This window comes from Ictalurus punctatus, unplaced genomic scaffold, assembly GCF_001660625.3.
Source record: "Ictalurus punctatus breed USDA103 unplaced genomic scaffold, Coco_2.0 Super-Scaffold_100046, whole genome shotgun sequence".
Classification (NCBI taxonomy): Eukaryota; Metazoa; Chordata; class Actinopteri; order Siluriformes; family Ictaluridae; genus Ictalurus; species Ictalurus punctatus.
This window is the reverse complement of record NW_026521087.1, coordinates 3,131,260-3,149,247: the sequence shown is the minus strand read 5'-3', so window position 1 is coordinate 3,149,247 and position 17,988 is coordinate 3,131,260. Positions and strand designations below refer to the sequence as shown.

Genomic DNA, 17,988 nt, shown 5'->3' with positions numbered 1-17,988 from the left:
TTCTCTTGTCTCTAAGAAGGTAGGAGGCAATTACCTGCTGCCACCCGGACGAATATTACATTACTCTGCCAGTCACTATATTACAGCACAGACACTCAACCATGGCTTATTATTTGCAGATAATAATGAATAAATTTTAATAAAAAAGAATTTTAAGACTAAGTGAAATTGGACAATTTGCCTGACGATCTCTCACGACACACTAGTGTGCCACGGCACAGTGGTTGAAAAACACTGCTCTACGGTATGTAGACTGTATTGCATGCGTGTTGAGCAGAGAGGAGATATTATAATATTATACAGTATCTGGAAATATAGTGTGTGACTGCTGCTGAAATAAGGAAGAGACTTAGGATTCTCCTTTTCAAATCTGAAACCAAATTGCTGAACAGCACAATACTTACCTGAACAGCTTACTCTGCAAAGTCTTTAATTATTTAAACTAAGCCTTGGTGGTTCAGTGGTAGAATTCTCGCCTGCCACGCGGGAGGCCCGGGTCCAATTCCCGGCTAATGCAGAAGTGAGTTTTGAAAGTTAAGCCTTCACCAAAAGAACATTACAAGCCTTATCATTTCTGCCCAAACTAGACCAACTCCATGCTGCTGAAATATACAAGAGACTTAGGATGCTCCTTTTCTATTTTGAAACCAAACTGTTTAATCAGAACAATACTTAATGAAAAGCACACTCTGCATTGTCCTTACTCCTTTAAGATAAGCTAAGCGTTGGTGGTTCAGTGGTCAAATTCTGACCGACCACGCGTGAGGCCGGGGTTCGATTCCCGGCCACTCACGGCTGAGTTTTGAATATTGAGCCTTCACCCAAAGAACTCTACAAGCCTTATCAATTCTGTCCAAAAAAAGGGTAGCAGACACAGTCCATGTTGCTCAAATATACAAGAGCCTTAGGATGCTCCTTGTCAATTTTGAAACCAAATTGCTGAGTCAGCACAATACTTACCTGGAAAGCGCCCTCTGTGAAGTCCGGGTTAGATTCCAGGCCAATGCACAACTGAGTTTTGGAGACGTTTGTGTTGCTTGAGCCTTCACCCAAAGCACTTCACAAGCCTTATCAATTCCGCCCAAAACTAGGGTAATGGACAAACTCCATGCTGCTGAAATATGGAAGAGATTCTCCTTTAGAATTTTAAACCAAATTGCTGAAGCAGCACAATACTCAGCTTTAAATCGCACTCTGCGAAGTCCATGGATTTTTAAGATAAGCATTGGTGGTTCAGTGGTAGAATTCTCACCTGCCACACGGGGGCCAGTCACACGTAGGTGTAGAGCGCTGACTAGCCAATAGAAAGCGAGGATAATCCACGAGGAGGGTCGGACGAACCTAACGTAAAAACATCCGTTCAAATATTTATATTATTTTATCTGTTACATATTGTAGCTATGTAATTTTTTTAAAAGTGGCATTGTCAACATTTACTATTCCGATACTCTTTCAGTGTGTAAAATTAACTGTTAAAGAAGAATGTGAAATTAACAGTTTGTCAAAATTAAAATAACTATCTAAATAATATATGCAGAGTGTGTTATAGTAAGTTATTGAAAATGTATTCCAAATAAGGACTAAGATTTTAAAACATTTACAAATACAAGCTAGATAAAACATATTTACAAATACACAGGACAATTTTGTTTTGTTTTTTTAAATACAATGTTGTCTATACACAATTCCACAATGGTAGAGAGAGAGAGAGAGAGAGAGAGAGAGAGAGAGAGAGAACACAGAAGACGTAGAATGAGATTCATGGACTACAGTATTACACAAGATTTGTAACTATTTACCAAAATCAAACCTTGTGCTTGGCTTGCAATCAGACATGTCATGCACAGACCTTAAATACTGTGTTTCACAACAAAGTTATTTTCTCTTTTCAACAATCCACCTCTGCCTCTCAGCCTCATAGAATGAGGACTGCTGAAACTCTGCCCATGTCGTCTCTGCATTCATTCCCTGTGCCTGATACAGGGAGAGCACTTTAGAAGGACAGTAAATGTATTTGCCTGCCGCTCCAGGGAAACCAGTGTGGATATGAGGGCTATTGGGTCCTTGTTTTAGTGGCTGGTGGCAGAACCTGCACAGATGACCAGAAGGCCCTCTGCAGAGTATGCCTCAAAGACTTTCCTGGAGCAGTAGAAGTATTTAACATCACCAGCCTGCTAAAAGAAATGTACAGAGTAGCCATCACCCATGTAACGAGAATTTGGCTGACCACAAGCTAAACAGGATCTAATTTGTTTTTTTTTTGGTGTCTTCTCAACTGCAGCCTGTGTCAGAGGTACGTCTTCAGGAACACCACTAGCAGGTGGATTGAATGGAGTGGGAGGCTGTATTGTTCCTGACCACATCTTCTCTTTGAGGTGTTGACTTCTCTTGCAAAGATGGATCGTCTTTAATGCTTCTTGCCTCTTCAGATGAGTCCCAAAGTAAATCACCTGATGGGCCTCTCCTGAAGGACACATTGATTCTCCCAGGGATTTTTTTTTTCTTCATGCTGATGGCCTGAATAGTACCCATAGATATGAACAATTAACATAAATATATAAAAAGAATTTACTTAGTTATGCATTATGTTTTGTAAAGTAAAATTATGGTAACTGATTCTTTTAAAATAACTTCACAGGTTTCATATTAGAGCAAAAGATCAAAGACCCAAAATTTAATTATACAACTATTGAAAAGATACACATCTACTCTAATATATTCTAACTTAATCTAACATAACTGTGTGATCTGCTCACTTGTTACCAAAAGACTTAAAACAAATAAAAAGAAATAAACAAAAAGAGATGAAAGCCGAAAAAATAAAGCCAATAAAGTATTAACTGGTTTACGCAGTAGCGGAGGCAATTCAAAATGTAGATCTTCAAAAAAAAAAAAAAGAAAAAAAAAAGAAAACAAAAAGCTTCGGAACAGCACCATGGAATCAACATGTGGCGAAAAATATATTGCATCCGTAGTGATAAGGACTACCACTGAGAATTAACTGGAGAAGTTAAGGAAAGTTGAGCATAAATACTTTCAGCTAACTACCCTGACAGCGGTGGGATTTGAACCCACGCCCTAAAGAGACTGGAGCCAAAATTCAGTGCCTTGGACCACTCGGCCACACTACCCCAGGCTGACATGGTGGTAAACCCGTTCATGGTAAGAAGGTGACCGGGTCATTCCACCGGACAACAAGAAATCTGGCATGGGCGCGACAAATGGGCTGTTGTGAGACTCGAGTGCCTTTCGCTTAACCAGCTCTGGCGGAGACATCTAACCATTTCAAGCTGAAGACAGAGCTAAGGCGTGGTCTTTTGGACGCGATTCGTCTAGGCTTAAGACCCCATGGTCCACGGTCACATCGGTAGTGTTTGCGGAAAAGCTCTTCTGCTATGACTTTACATCCCACTTACAGTGGTGCTTGAAGGTTTGTGAACCCTTTAGAACTTTCTATACATCTTCATTACCAGGACCTAAAACATCATAAGATTTTCACACAAGTATTAAAAGTAGATAAAGAGAACCTAATTAAAGAAACCAGACAAAAATATTACACATGGTCATTTATTTATTGATGAAAATGATCCAATATTGCATACCTATGAGTGGCAAAAGTATGTGAACCTTTGCTTTCAGTATCTGGTGTGACCTCGGTGTGCAGCAACAACTGCAAACAAACGTTTCCGGTAACTGTTGATCAGTCCTGCACGTCAGCTTGGAGGAATTTTAGCCCATCCCTCATTATAGTACAGTTTCATCTCTAGGATGTGGGTGGGTTTCCTCACATGAGCTGCTTGCTTCAGGTCCTTCCACAGCATTTCTATTGGATTAAGGTCAGGACCTTGACTTGGCCATTCCAAAACATTAATTTTATTCTTCTTTAACCATCCTTTGGTAGAACGACTTGTGTGCTTAGGGTTGCTGTCTTGCTGCACGGCCCACTTTCTCTTGAGATCCAGTTTACGGACAGATGTCCTGACATTTTCTTTTAGAATTTGCTGGTATTATTCATAGTTCATTGTTCCATCAATGATGTCAAGCCGTCCTGGCCCAGATGCAGCGAAACAGGCCCAAACTGTAATGCTACCACCACCATTTTTCAGAAATGGGATACGGGTCTTATGCTGGATTGCGGTGTTTTCCTTCCCCCAAACATAACCCTTCTCATTTAAACCAAAAAGTTCTAGTTTGGTCTCACCTGTCCACAAAACGTTTTTTCGAGTAGCCTTGTGTCTTGTCCATGTGATCTTTAGCAAACTGCATGCAGGAAGCAATGTTCTTTATGGAAAGCAGGGGCTTTCTCCTTGCAGTCCTGCCATGCACACCACTGTTGTTCAGTGTACTCATTATGGTGGACTCATGAACATTAACATTTGCCAATGCCAGATAGGACTTTAGTTGCTTAGAAGTTACCCGGGATCCGTTGTGACCTCGTGGACAATTACATGTCTTGCTCTTGGAGTGATCTTTGTTGGTTGACCACGCCTGGGGAGGGTAACCATGCTCGTGAATTTCCTTCATTTGTACACAATCTGTCTGACTGTGGATTGGTGGAGTCCAAACACTTTAGAGATGTTTTTTTTTTTTTTTTTTAACTTTTCCAGCCTGATGAGCATCAACAACTCTTTTTCTGAGATCCTCACAAATGTCCTTTTTTCATACCATGATACACTTCCACAAACATGTGTTGAGAAATACTGTTCTTCAAATAAGACAGGGTGCTCACTCACACCTGATTGTCATCCCGTTGATTGAAAACACCTGACCCTAATTTCCCCTTCAGACTAACTGCTCATGCAGACACCAACAGTGTCTGCACCATGCACGCTTCCTTTACAGAATGCGCTTAAGCAAGGTCTTTACAAGAAAAATAGGATCCAAACCCACATGGGCTGTGCACAGCGGATTGGCAGTTCATCACCTTAACCTCTTGCTGACATATCTCACGCATATGAAATTACATCCCGGTGTGTGGAGCAATAAAGAGGTTTCGGTGCAGGTTCTTTGCCCCTGTCGTCTGGACTTCGGAATGCGTTCTGCATTGATGGACCTCCAGAGACGCCAGAGCCTTACAGCAACTGTGGCCAAAAAGCATTGAAATACAGCACACGGTTGCAAAATGTGTAGCCACAGTGCTAGCTTTTCACATTTCTCCACCCTCTCTAGTGCTAGCTCAGGGACCTGTACAAAGCTTCCCATTTGTAGGCCTTGTAGGTGTGAGACAGACTGCAATAATGCCAGATATTGCTGGAAAGAGGAGACAAAGTAACCAGCTTGCGACGAGGATGGGATTTGAACCCACGCGTGCAGAGCACAACAGATTAGCAGTCCATCGCCTTAACCTCTCGGCCACCTCGTCTGAGGCCTCCCACTTTTAACGAAAACTATGCAAATGAGGGTTTAATGTTCGCTGACTAGATGACTGCTTCTCAAATAGATTTTATTCAAGTCTTGGGGTATGAGCTGTGCCGTCATATAAACTGAAGGGTGACGATGCGGCGAGACGGCCCAAAGGTCTCACAGAACGGGACAATTCCATAGTTGAGCCATCGCAATGCAATCCAATCCTTGGGCGGCTAGGTACCGACTACCTATGGACTGCCCATCTCAGCGAGTTAAATTTCTTTGGAAAATGTAACTTTTACCTGTGACCTGAGAAGGATTACGCGGTATAGAAAATGGATGGATGGAAATGTAACTTTTATCCTTACCTAGATATACACAACGACTGTGGAAAAGGGGGGCATGAATTGGGATGTTTGTGAGGCAGCATGCTGTGGCCAAAAAGCGTTGAAATACAGCTCATGGTTGCAAAACACATAGCCACAGTGCTAGCTTTTCACATTTCTCCATCTCTCTCAAGGATATTCAGCTGGCCTGCCGTATTCGCGGAGAATGCACTTAAACGACAACTCCGTCTAATATACACAAAGGCTCTTTTAAGAGTCACTTCATCGTCTCAGAAAACAGCTAATTTTATTTCTTGGGCTGTTTGAATATTTAGATAAGAGAAGGGGACACACACACACACACACACACACACATATATATATATATATATATATATATATATATATATATATATATATATATATATATATATATAAATAAACATGCTTTATATTTCTATCAACATATAGAAATGTTTATTATTCGTTATTGATGAGTGAACTTTATTATGATAAATATACTGCTATGTATATTACATAATGTTTGTTTATTTTATAGATGATGATGAACACTGCAGAAGAGCTGTGTATTGTCCTTATGTGAAAACTAGACAATGCACAGTAATAACGCCGATGAGCTGTGTCTGTGTACAGTAGCCCAAATCTGCCTTCTGTTCCAGGCGGCGTTGTGTCTTGTGCTGGACGGAGCTTGACTGCCCTCGTGTGTCCAGTTTAAATATTAGAACGTGGTATGGAGAGAAAAGGATATCTATCTATCTATCTATCTATCTATCTATCTATCTATCTATCTATATATATATATATATATATATATATATATATATATATATATATATATATATCTGTGTGTGTAAATGATGTAAAAGGCTTTCTATCAACATTAGAATAAGGTTAGTTATTAATTTAGTATTTTTTAATATAAATATAGTTCTATGAATATTACATAATGTTTGTTTTTATAGAAGAGCCGTTAATTGTGGTTATGTCCGAACAATACAATGCACAGTAATGAGCTGTGTCTGTAAATTAGCCCAAACCTACCTTCTGCTTCAGGTGGCGTTGTGTGCTGTGCTGGATGGAGCTTGACTGCCCTCCTGTGCCCAACCTCGGTAACGGCAATTTCCCAGCAGCGGTATTCTGTCATAAGAGTACATTTGTAGTTAGGGCCGAGTTGGTTAAGAAATATTATATGGTTTATATTACTGTGTCCCCTTTTTAACCCGTTCATGATCATTATTGTATACATTACAAAGATAAAGGTAATGTTCTTCCCTATTTGTGGATGTTCTCGAAGTGAAATAGATGAGGCCACCTAGGGAACACTAAGTTATCTAGGAGCAGTGATGAGAATGACATGTCTAATAAAATTAGAAATACATTAATAATGTTATTATAATAGAAATCAAGGTGTGCACTTTAACATTATAAAATATACATACACAGCAAAATCCACAGAAACAAATCCACTCTATTGGAGTTTCATTTCAACACTTTTAAAGTGTCCGGAGGGGTCCACACTCCACAGTGTCATTTTAACACTTTAATAGAGTTCACATCAACTCTTTGTATAGTTGAAATTGAACACTACTCAAGTGTTAGTTTCTCAACACCAGTGTGTAGTGTTAGAAATTAATTCTCATAGGAGTAATTCATTAAATCTCATAGTGTTAATTGCATACTATTAAATGAGTTGCCTCTAACACTATAAAGTGTTAATATGCTACTGCACAATTAAAATAACATTCAAATGATTACAAATCTAAAAGGCAAATAAAGAAAAAAAACAAGTTGGTTGCTTTAATAGTTTTCTTTTTTCAAGGGCGTTAACATTACTGACCCCTCAGGTCAAGTCTTTCTAAATATAACAATTGGGCACTATGTACTCTCTTTGATTATTCTCATTAGAGCACTGCTGGTCAAATAGCCTAAAGTGTGTCAGTTTATTCACAGAGATGACAGAAAACTCATCCATTTGGTTATCTTCTATACAGTATGCATTGAAGTGGTCATCATAGTACATCGTTTTTACATTGCAGGAAATAATGAAAGCACTCTCTTCATATATTATTATATAACAGGTCTTTTTGAACACAGGGAGATCATAGGTACATCCAGTGCATATGAACACACCAACCTGATACTCAGTACCATAATGTCTGACCCACTTTGTACTTGTAACACTCAAACAGGCTTCTAAATATAATGTCTGACTGAGTTCTTCCCCACCTTGCAAGTTACAGATGGTTTTTGATGTAGGACCAAATTCAAACCTTCTAAAACAATCATTTTCACAGTTAAATTCCAATTGACGTTGATGTTGCTTTACTAATGATTTAATGAGATTCTTGAAATTTTTTGCCACATCTTTTGAAAATATGGTGCTTAGCTTCAAATCGCATTCACCACATATGGATAAGAGGGCCAATTTTTTATGCATCTCAGATCAAGTGGTGCTTGGGAATCGACGTCTTGTCAGGAATCAATTCTTTGAATAGAGTATGGTGATCACAGATCAGATGTTTTAAGTAACATATCATCCCATCAGTTATGGTGTAGGAGAACACTATATTGACAATCTGTATCAAAAGCAGGAGAAAGTTCCAGTGATTGTTATTCCTTTCAATGACCACCAAATATCAGTGGAGTGTTGTGCAGAAGACACCATGACTGTATGGCATTCAAACCCAGGTGTTTGCCCTTATCATCCATTTTTAACCCACTTGGTTTGTTTTTACGGTCTGTGTAACCATAATTAAAGCTGTGCACCCTGTTTAACAAGGTACTCAAAAACCAGTTTAAGTTCATACTGTACCACACCCTCTAGCAGATCATGCATGATGTCAACAGCATAGTTATCAGTACAATGGAAATACTCTAATGAATTGAGCACACATGACTTTTTGACACCATATATTGACCGCAGTTCAGGATTTTCATTTAGTGCCTTACAATGTTCAGTATGAACCTCTTTGGAACGGAAAATTAAGCCAGAATGATCTTCAGAAAATATAGATTGAACTTCTTCCTTACTAATTAAACAAAGCCTACAGAAATTAGTTGCACTGTAAGATTCCCAGCAAGCCATTTAAAGCCAAATTATCTCCTGTTACTTGAATTACTGAGCCAAACAATGGTGGTTCAAAACAAGGAAGCTGTATGCCTTCGGCTTCTAAGATTTTCAGGTCATCAATAAGGGGCTTTAGTATCACATCAAAACTGTATGTCTTAAGATCTTCCGTGTAGAATCAAGCTGCAAGATGTACATTAATCAGTACAGAGTTACACTTGGATGGAAGATTTTTTTTTTTTTTTTTTTTAGAGTAAAATAGATACAACCAAGTTTGTGGATCCCCCTCTTGGAACCTAGAGGGTTAGCAATTTCAAAATCGTTGTAATAGAGTAGAATCTGTAAAGTGTGCTTTTGCTGCGAGAACAGTGCATGGTTTTGGAAATGATAACAGGCGACTTGGCTCTCCACATTTTAAATGTAACTTTTTGCTAGGATATAAACATGTTGAAATTTTAAATGTTGACGAAGAGCCAAACAAGTTCTGAGGTGTGCTTTACATACAAAACACGTGAACATCTTCAAGGCTGTTAATCTCGCTGCAGCAATCGTGCTCGAAGTTCTTTAACACGCGGGCTCTGCTTTGCTCTTCCGACATCGATGTTATAGATGGTGGTTTGGATAAATGTGTAGAAATCACAAAGAGCTTCATCATATGAGAAACTGAAGACATAGTGAACTTTGAACAGTTCATCAAAAGCTGCCACTGACGTGTGCGCCTTACATGGGATCGCCTTTTGGTCGATAATAATGTAGAACTTTGGGATATCCTTCTTTCGCTCACTGATACAGAGGAGGAATGGTTGTCTTGTGTCAGCACTCTCAATGAAGGTAGTCACACTGGCTCCTTCCTGGAGGTCAGCAAAGGGACATAAAATAAATATTAAAATAAAACTGCATGTTTTTTTTACATTATCATTAGCACCGTCACATCTTGTTTGTAGGTGGAGTATGCAAAATGAGATGCAGGTCTCAGAATCCTAAAATAATCTACACCTCAAGAGTTCGTAAAATTAAGATCTGATGTTTAAATATTAACTTTTGCATACCTTAAGACAGCTCACAAGATGGCTGGTTGCTTGAGCTGAACTGATCTTGGATATTTTTTTTTCTGGCCTCTTGAGGTTAGAGGGAGCAGATGCAGCTGCAAAAGGATTGAGGACATATCGCTGTCCCATCCTAAAGACATCACAAAATAATTAAATGATCTCTCTTTAATCATTTTTTTAAAGAATGGAACATTTTTAAAATACATAACAATTTATACTGACCATTGTAGTCCTCAGATTCAGGTTCAGTTCCTGACAGCAGCCCGCCCATATTCTTAAGAGTCTTGCAGTCTGCAATGATGTTTGGCTTGAAGAATATTGACCACTTTGCCAGGAACTTCTTGGACACTTCGTCACCAAACATCATGGAGAAATCCTGGTCGATCTTTAAATAAGGTTTATACAGGTTTAAACATAACGGACATAAATGGATAAAAGGTCAAATACTAAAAATTAAGATCTGCTGTGTTATTTATGCATACATTTGGGATATAAAAGATTAGAACGTTGAATTTCTCAGTTTGGACCGGCCTGTTGTTGTTATGGTGATCATTGAACAACTCCTTTCTCTGCTGTACCAGTGAACTCATTTAATAACTACAGAGAAGGTCATTTCCTTTTCAAAACTACTTCCAAAGCTAAATATTTTCTTACCAATCCAGATACAGCAAGGAAACAAGTGAACAAATCCAGGACAGAAGATGATGCATCCTCACCCACCATCTTCTGTCAATACTGGAAAGTCGCTCATCTTCTCATCAGTGAAATGTCGTATTGTAGATATCGCCTCCCTGCACTCCTCACCAAATCGCTGTTGACAGAATAACAGAGATTCTCGTCTGGTTTTTGGACCATCCTGAAGAACAGTCTTGGAATGACACCGGGAGCCAGCACAGGTGTTATGTTGAACTGTCTTGATCCTCCATGCAATGAAGCCAGTATTACCCTAAAGGATCATAGTAGTGTTCCTGTTTAAGAAAAGACCCAAAGAGAGGCATCTCGTGCTTGGCTTCAAGAATAAATTACTCAACACAATAAGTTCACACAATGACTATATAACATTACAAAAACAAGTGGAAAATACAAAGCTGAGCAACCTATAAACACTCATCTAAAACAAGATCATTTTAACTTTAAAACTATAAAAGGGAAGAAAATATAAAAACACACTGGTTTGGGTTTTCAGACAGAACTTACATATCCATGTTTGGAGAAAGGATCTTGGAGGTATGGAAAAAGTGTCACAATTCCCAGTGCATAATTGGTCCTCACACTTGAGGATGGAATCCTCCTTTCAAAATAAATCAGTTTACTTTGCAAGTGTGTATGTTTTGCAAGAAGTTAAAGGATAAATTCTCCTTTTATAGCAACACAGAATAGCATTCTTTAGCTGCACCACATGAATCTGTTGTGATGATAAAGGGAGGGAAGTGACCTCCAATTCTTACCCATGTAGCTCTAACATGTCTGCAACCAGGGCGTTCACCATCTGTTTATGTGTGACATCTGCTAGTGTTTTGGTCTTTTCATACTCCTTGAAGATTTCCTCACCCTTTGGATTGACCCTCAGAACACAATCAACTTTCTGCCAAAACATCTTACATTGTTATGACATGCTCATGGAAATTTAAGAGGATTTTTAATGCCTTTCCTTTATGTCGAGAATACATTTACAAAACACTTCTACAGATAAGTATCAATAATAAACAATTATGTAATTGAGGATTTTAAATGCATTTATTCAAAGCTTACCTGTCTTGCTTCATTCTGCTCCATTAACCCTGTTGGGTTCCTCCTCTTTCTTCTGGACTCCAGGACAATTGTGGAATCTGATGAATGGGATGAAGCTGGGGATAGTGGAGTCAGTACAGAGGAGGATGCTTGATCTGAGACCAGCTGAACATCCAGATCTACAAAATCACAGACAGAACAAAATCAATTTAAGTGTACATGTATTTATCAGTAACAAAAGCATTTCAACAAATACTTGAACGGTTACATAAAAAAATATAAAGTATATTATCTTCATTAAGTACTTTCCATATACGAATAAGATGTACTTAACATAATGATCAATAGTATAGCAAATGATAATAGTTTGAGGTCCTTCAAAAAGATATTTCAGAATCTGCTCCTAGATAACTTCATGTGTTCCCTACGTGGCCTCATCTATTTCACTCAAGAATATCCACAAATAGGGGAGAACATTACAAAAATAAAGGTAATGTATACAATAATTATCGTGAACAGGTTTTAAAAAGGGGAGAGAGAGTAATGGTAATCATGTAATATTTCTTGGCTAACTACCACAAACTTGGAACAGAATACCCCTTCAGGGAAACTGCCGTTCCTGAGTTTGGACACACGAGGGCAGTCAAGCTCCATCCAGCACAACGCCGCCTGAAACAGAAGGTAGCTTTGGGCTATTTTACACTGACGCAGCTCATCAGTGTTATTACTGTGCATTGTCTAGTTTTCACGTATCAAGGACAATACACGGAGCTTCTGAACTGTTTCACAGCATCATCATTATGATTTAATTTTTAAAGAACGCACCCTCTTCTCTAGACATGGAAATGTTGGGGTTTTTTAATTTTACATTGTCACACAGCAGCTGTACACATATCTGGATATATTATTTCAGTGTCCATTCTTAAACATGACAGATGAACAAACAAAGAAACTAACCACATGAAAAGGTTAGATAGACCAATGATTAAATACTACTCCGTTCAAATGAATACAGAGGCCCGCTCTGATACCACAACGTTTAAAAACCTCGACATTTGCGGCGTCATAAACGGAACAACCGTCAAGCATACCATCAGGAAACTTATAGAACTCTGAACGTGACGTCATAACGGATCTTATGGCTCGCTGCTCCGATTTGACTATATATGTCTGTGCGCGCGCGCCGGGGAGACCGACCTAGACACGGTATAAGGACAGCACACAAACACATTTAAAACATATTAACACATTAACATTATATCATGTACATGGCAGTATAGTTATCGTAATAAAGTACACAAATTTACTGCTAATAGTAACATTATTAATGTCTTTCTAATCTTATTAGTCATTTCATTCTCATCACTGCTCCTACATAACTTCATGTGTTCCCTAGGTGGCCTCGTCTATTTCACTCGAGAATATCCACAATTAGGGAAGAACATTACAGAGATGAAGGCTTAAAATTGCTTGAATGATAAAAAGTCAATAAATACGAAATCACCAAATAACTTTAAAGGGTTTATTTTCTACAGAACATGAATACAATCCTTTCACTCAAAATAGGACTCCCCGCTGCAGACCCTCCTCCAACGTTTTCAAAAAAGCTCCTAGCGTCATATCTAGCGACTTTTTAGACAAACCTTAGCTACTTTCTGTAGAAGAGAATGGCCAGTACTGCCCGGTGAGTGTGAGGTCCTGCTTTCCCCCCGGAGACACGCCTCTCTCTGCGGCTACTCTGTTCAGTGAGGGGCAGAGAGGAGCAGCACATTCATTCACCTCTAACTTTCTCTCTGAGAGATTATTTTACATGGAAATATATCACAGTGCACTCGTTGTCTTTAACTTATGTGTGTGGTGGTTTAGTCAGATGACGTCACGGTTATAAAATCAGGATTTTAACAGTGTAGATCAGCAGCTTGGAAAAGGTTTGAAAGTGACTGCTGGTGAACATGTAGTCTCTTATTGGGCCGTGGTTCAGTCACTATTTCATACTCGTCCTGTTGTCTGACAACAGAAACAGAAAAAATACGTAAATGAAAACAGCTTTATTGGGAATTTGGCTGTAAAGGGCTGACTTTAGGCAGAATGAAAATACGATGTAATGATGTAATGAATATGCTAATTAGCGCATGACATCATCTAGAAACGTGTGGACACAGTGCTCCTGTCACTCACTTGGAGTATTTTAACATTATAGTGAAGATGAATCAGTGCCTGGGAAATACAAATTTAGTCCATCACGGCTGGGAAAAGGAGCTATATTAAAATTGGCTGTGTTTTTATTATTATTATTATTATTATTAATAATATTTTTTGGAATTTAAAAAGAAGAAATAAAGAATACGTTTGAATGACATCTCTTGTATAGTCCGTGAAAACAAAAGCATACACAGTATTTGAAAAGTGCTTGAAAGTCCTGGAATTTCATTATGAAGCATCTGTACAGACCCTGTTATATGTACTATGTGATTGATGTATTAAAGATGCCTCTTGATTTCTGGGTTTAGCATAGGTATACCTCTGTTTGAGTTTACAACAATAGCTAGATTTACTGGTAGAATAATGCTAGTTAAGTTTCTCTCACAAATATTATTGAGTAGATAAAGTATATTCAGTAGCTTTTCTGGGATAGTGAGAATTTAGGTTAATATAGTAGAAAACAAAACACTCAGATTATCCTGGTTGTAAGAACTGCTCATTCATCTGTACACCTTTACAGTTTTCACTGCAGATATATCATCAGCTTTATTGAACAATCCTTGTCACCTCCCAGCCAATCAGTCATCAGTCATGATGAATTTTTGTAAGGTTGGAAGCATGTTTAAAACACAGAAAGTGCTGAGATCATGTAAGAATGAGGTTTTACTCACTGGCATAAATGTGTTCACTTTAAACTTTGTTCCTTCCCTTAGACACTTACCTGCTTGAGAATTTCCAATGTTTGTAGAATGATGATTCTCAGTACAGCACATTACCAAATATTAATGGGCTTTTAATTAATTAATTTGTTTGTTTGTTTACTTTTGTGAAACAATTATGGGATTTTCTATTTAATACATGTTCTTTTTTTATGATTTTACATAATTTTTATCTTATTTGGCTCATCCTTGTTCATTCCCTTAAATCAACATTTCCCATTGTTAGTATCAGAATCTTATTTAAAATGCAACATATTCAATAATCTGTAACTAAGACTCAATAAAGAAATTCTCATTACACAGAGTGTTCAGAATGTCTCTGAAACACTTCAGCCTATGATTAGCCATGGATTCCTTGGAGGACACTGTAGCAGTCTCTTAGGATTTCTTCTCATCACTCCACTGTAAAACCCAAACCACTAAATACTGGCCTCTTCTTCTTCTTCTTCTTCTTCTTCTTCTTCTTCTTCTTCTTCTTCTTCTTCTTCTTCTTTTAATTTGATTGTCAGTGCTCAACTCAAACCAACAGCAGTATTATTAATAATATCAGGAGTGATCGTGTCTAAAATCAACCACTGATTATATCCCACTTGTTTGTTTCTAGATTGTATGATTTATTTAGCCAAATCTAAACTCACCTCTCCATCTGTGTAACTGGATACTCAGGATAATGAAATTTCACTCTGGTTTCTTTAATTATAAATAAAACTATCAAATAAAAATGTGACACACTTTTAGCACAGTGCACTCTAAGATCAATAGTGGCTGACTGTATTCCCTTTCAAAGGGAACTTCATGTTGCATTAGCTTAACACTATGGGTAGCGCCCTTGTTCTGAAGCTTATATTTTTTTAAATTAGCATATGTCTACCAATATGTAAGCCAATCCAAATGTTTTACACTACAAATACAAAATGTCATGCACTATGAAATAATAATAATAACAATAACAACAACAACAACAACAACAACAACAACAATAATAATAATAATAATAATAATAATAATTATTATTATTATTATTATTATTATTATTATATGATATTATTATTATTATTGTCAAATAATCATTAGCATTGGTCAATCACTTCACTGGACAGAAATGTGATGTAAAAACATACTTAAATATAATTTAATCATTTAATACAGATCTACTGTAGTCTATTATACAAGTAGCGTTCACGTGTGTTTTCTTTTTCACGTTCTTTTCAGGGAAAAACATATTGGAGGTAATTTTGTTGATCTGGCACAAAAAATAAAAAATTTAATTACATTAAAAATAGGAAACCTTTTGGTACCAATGTTATAAGCACCAAGGGAACGTTTAGTGTGTGTGTGTGTGTGTGTGTGTGTGTGTGTGTGTGTGTGTGTGTGAGCGAGAGAGAGAGAGAGAGAGAGAGAGAGAGAGAGAGAGAGAGAGAGAGAAAAGGAAAATTGGTACGTGGTTAAAGAGTGTGTCGTGTTTATACACTCTAGAGGGGAAATGTTGAATAGTTGGAGTGATCAGCAGCTGTAGTTGCACCTCTGTAGCCCAGCGGTTCTACAGTAAGTGCTGATGGTCAGACCTGAATATCAGGTTGCCAGATCGAGTAATTTCAACTGTAAATTACAGGAGGGAGCTGGGGGTACGGTTAACATTCGGGAAATACGTCTAGGTCAGTAGTTACTATAAGCTGTATTTAATAAAAATAGAACCAGTATGTTTATTAGAAACTACTGTCTACAATATATAAGTATATCATATCAAAGTCCATATAACATGGCTATCATACTGAAAGCGACTTATTAACCCTAGAATGCATGAACCAAAAAGCCTACACAAATGCATAAAGTGGGTCGAAAATGAACCATACTGGATTGGATGGTTTTCTTAATTAATTTGGTGTCCTATTTAAAATAATTATTTGATATAATGTATGATACACAAATGCCTGCAGTCCAGACCTTTCACCAATTGAAAACATTTGGTGCTTCCTGAAATGAAAAATACGACAAAGAAGACTGAGGACTGTTGAGCAGCTAGGATTCTGTATCAGACACAAATGAGACAACCTTCCTCTCCCAAAACTCCAGCAACTGGTCTGCTCAGTTCCCAGACTTACACAGACTGTTGTTAAAAGAAGAGGGGATACCACACAGTGGTAAACATGGTCCTGTCCCAACTTTTTTTTTAAACGTGTTGCTGCCATCATATTCAAAATTACCTTATTTTTCCCTTAAAATGGTACATTTCCTCAGTTTAAGCATTTGATGTATTCTATGTTCTTTTGTGAATAAAATATGGGTTTATGAGATTTGCAAATCATTGCATTATGTTTTTATTTACATTTTACACAGCGTCCCAATTTTTTTAGAATTAGGGTTGTAGAAAACAAGGCTTGGATGCTAGAAATGCACTATAAGATTTTACAAAGAAACAAAGAAACAGAGGGGTATACATAGACAAACTAAACAAGAGCTAAAGAGTGATAATCATATGACTTGCTCAGTATCTTTCTGTGTTGTTCTTTCCAGCTGTAGTGCTTTTGAATGCTGTTATGGTGGAAAGTATAAGGAAGGGATTTGATTATCCAGTGTGGCTTGGGGAGATTGACACTTGTATACAATCTTTTTAGAATCTGTCTCAGTCTGGCTCACATACAGAAAAAAATAAAATATTTGGTTATTTGATTCAAACAGAAGCAGATGTTTGTCTACTATAAGGAACTGAACTTTCAAAACAAAATCATAGGAAGCTTAACAACCCAAAGTTTAATCATTTATACTCTGCAACCTACAATTCCAAGCAAAGAATTTCATCGTACTGGATTATGTGTTACGTTATGTGTTTACAGTACTTTTCTGGAAGCCCAGGTCTAGAATGTGAAACATATTATCTGAAATATATCACATGTTTTATAAAACATAATGTGTTACTTAACTCATTAAAATGTGGCAACCCCAAAAAATGGTGGGTGGTGATGAAGCCAAAAGGAATATTCTAAAATGTTTTTAGAGATCAGGTATGCAGATTTTGAGGAATGCAGAAAGTTTTTTAATGTGCAAGAATGTAAAGTGTAGAATTTTCACTGATTAAATTCTCAGAATTTGTTAGTGCTTCACTGACTAATGGACTCTTACCCAGTCACTGACTTCTGATGATTGGCGTACTCTAGGTAGAATGCTTGTGCCATATTCTTTCTATTTTTGTCCTACTACAAACATTTTTAGGAAAAACACTTGTGGCAAGGTGGGTGTAGTCGGTGAAGGAGGGAAACAAACAAACAGCACATACACACACTCACTCAGACATACACACACACACACACACACACACACACACACACACACACACAGAGGGTTCTATAGTTCCACAGGACATCATACCACCAGCGGCAGTCTGGACTGTTGACACAAGGCAGGTTCATGCTGCTGATGCCAATGTCTGACCCTATCATTTACATGTCACAACAGAAATCAAGATTCATCAAATCAGGCAATGTTTTTCCATTCTTCAACTGTCCCGTTCCAGTGAGTCCACGCCCACC

General features: G+C 37.8%; 3 non-coding genes across 3 annotated transcripts; 1 reads left to right on the top strand and 2 right to left on the bottom strand.

The window, feature by feature from the left end:
- The first annotated feature begins 446 nt into the window (after positions 1-446).
- On the top strand, positions 447-517 carry trnag-gcc (transfer RNA glycine (anticodon GCC)). The gene has a single exon. It is a non-coding gene; the product is annotated as a tRNA-Gly (tRNA).
- A 2,533-nt stretch (positions 518-3,050) lies between these two features.
- trnaq-uug (transfer RNA glutamine (anticodon UUG)) lies at positions 3,051-3,131 on the bottom strand. The gene has a single exon. It is a non-coding gene; the product is annotated as a tRNA-Gln (tRNA).
- Positions 3,132-5,280: 2,149 nt separating this feature from the next.
- On the bottom strand, positions 5,281-5,362 carry trnas-gcu (transfer RNA serine (anticodon GCU)). The gene has a single exon. It is a non-coding gene; the product is annotated as a tRNA-Ser (tRNA).
- Positions 5,363-17,988: the final 12,626 nt, after the last annotated feature.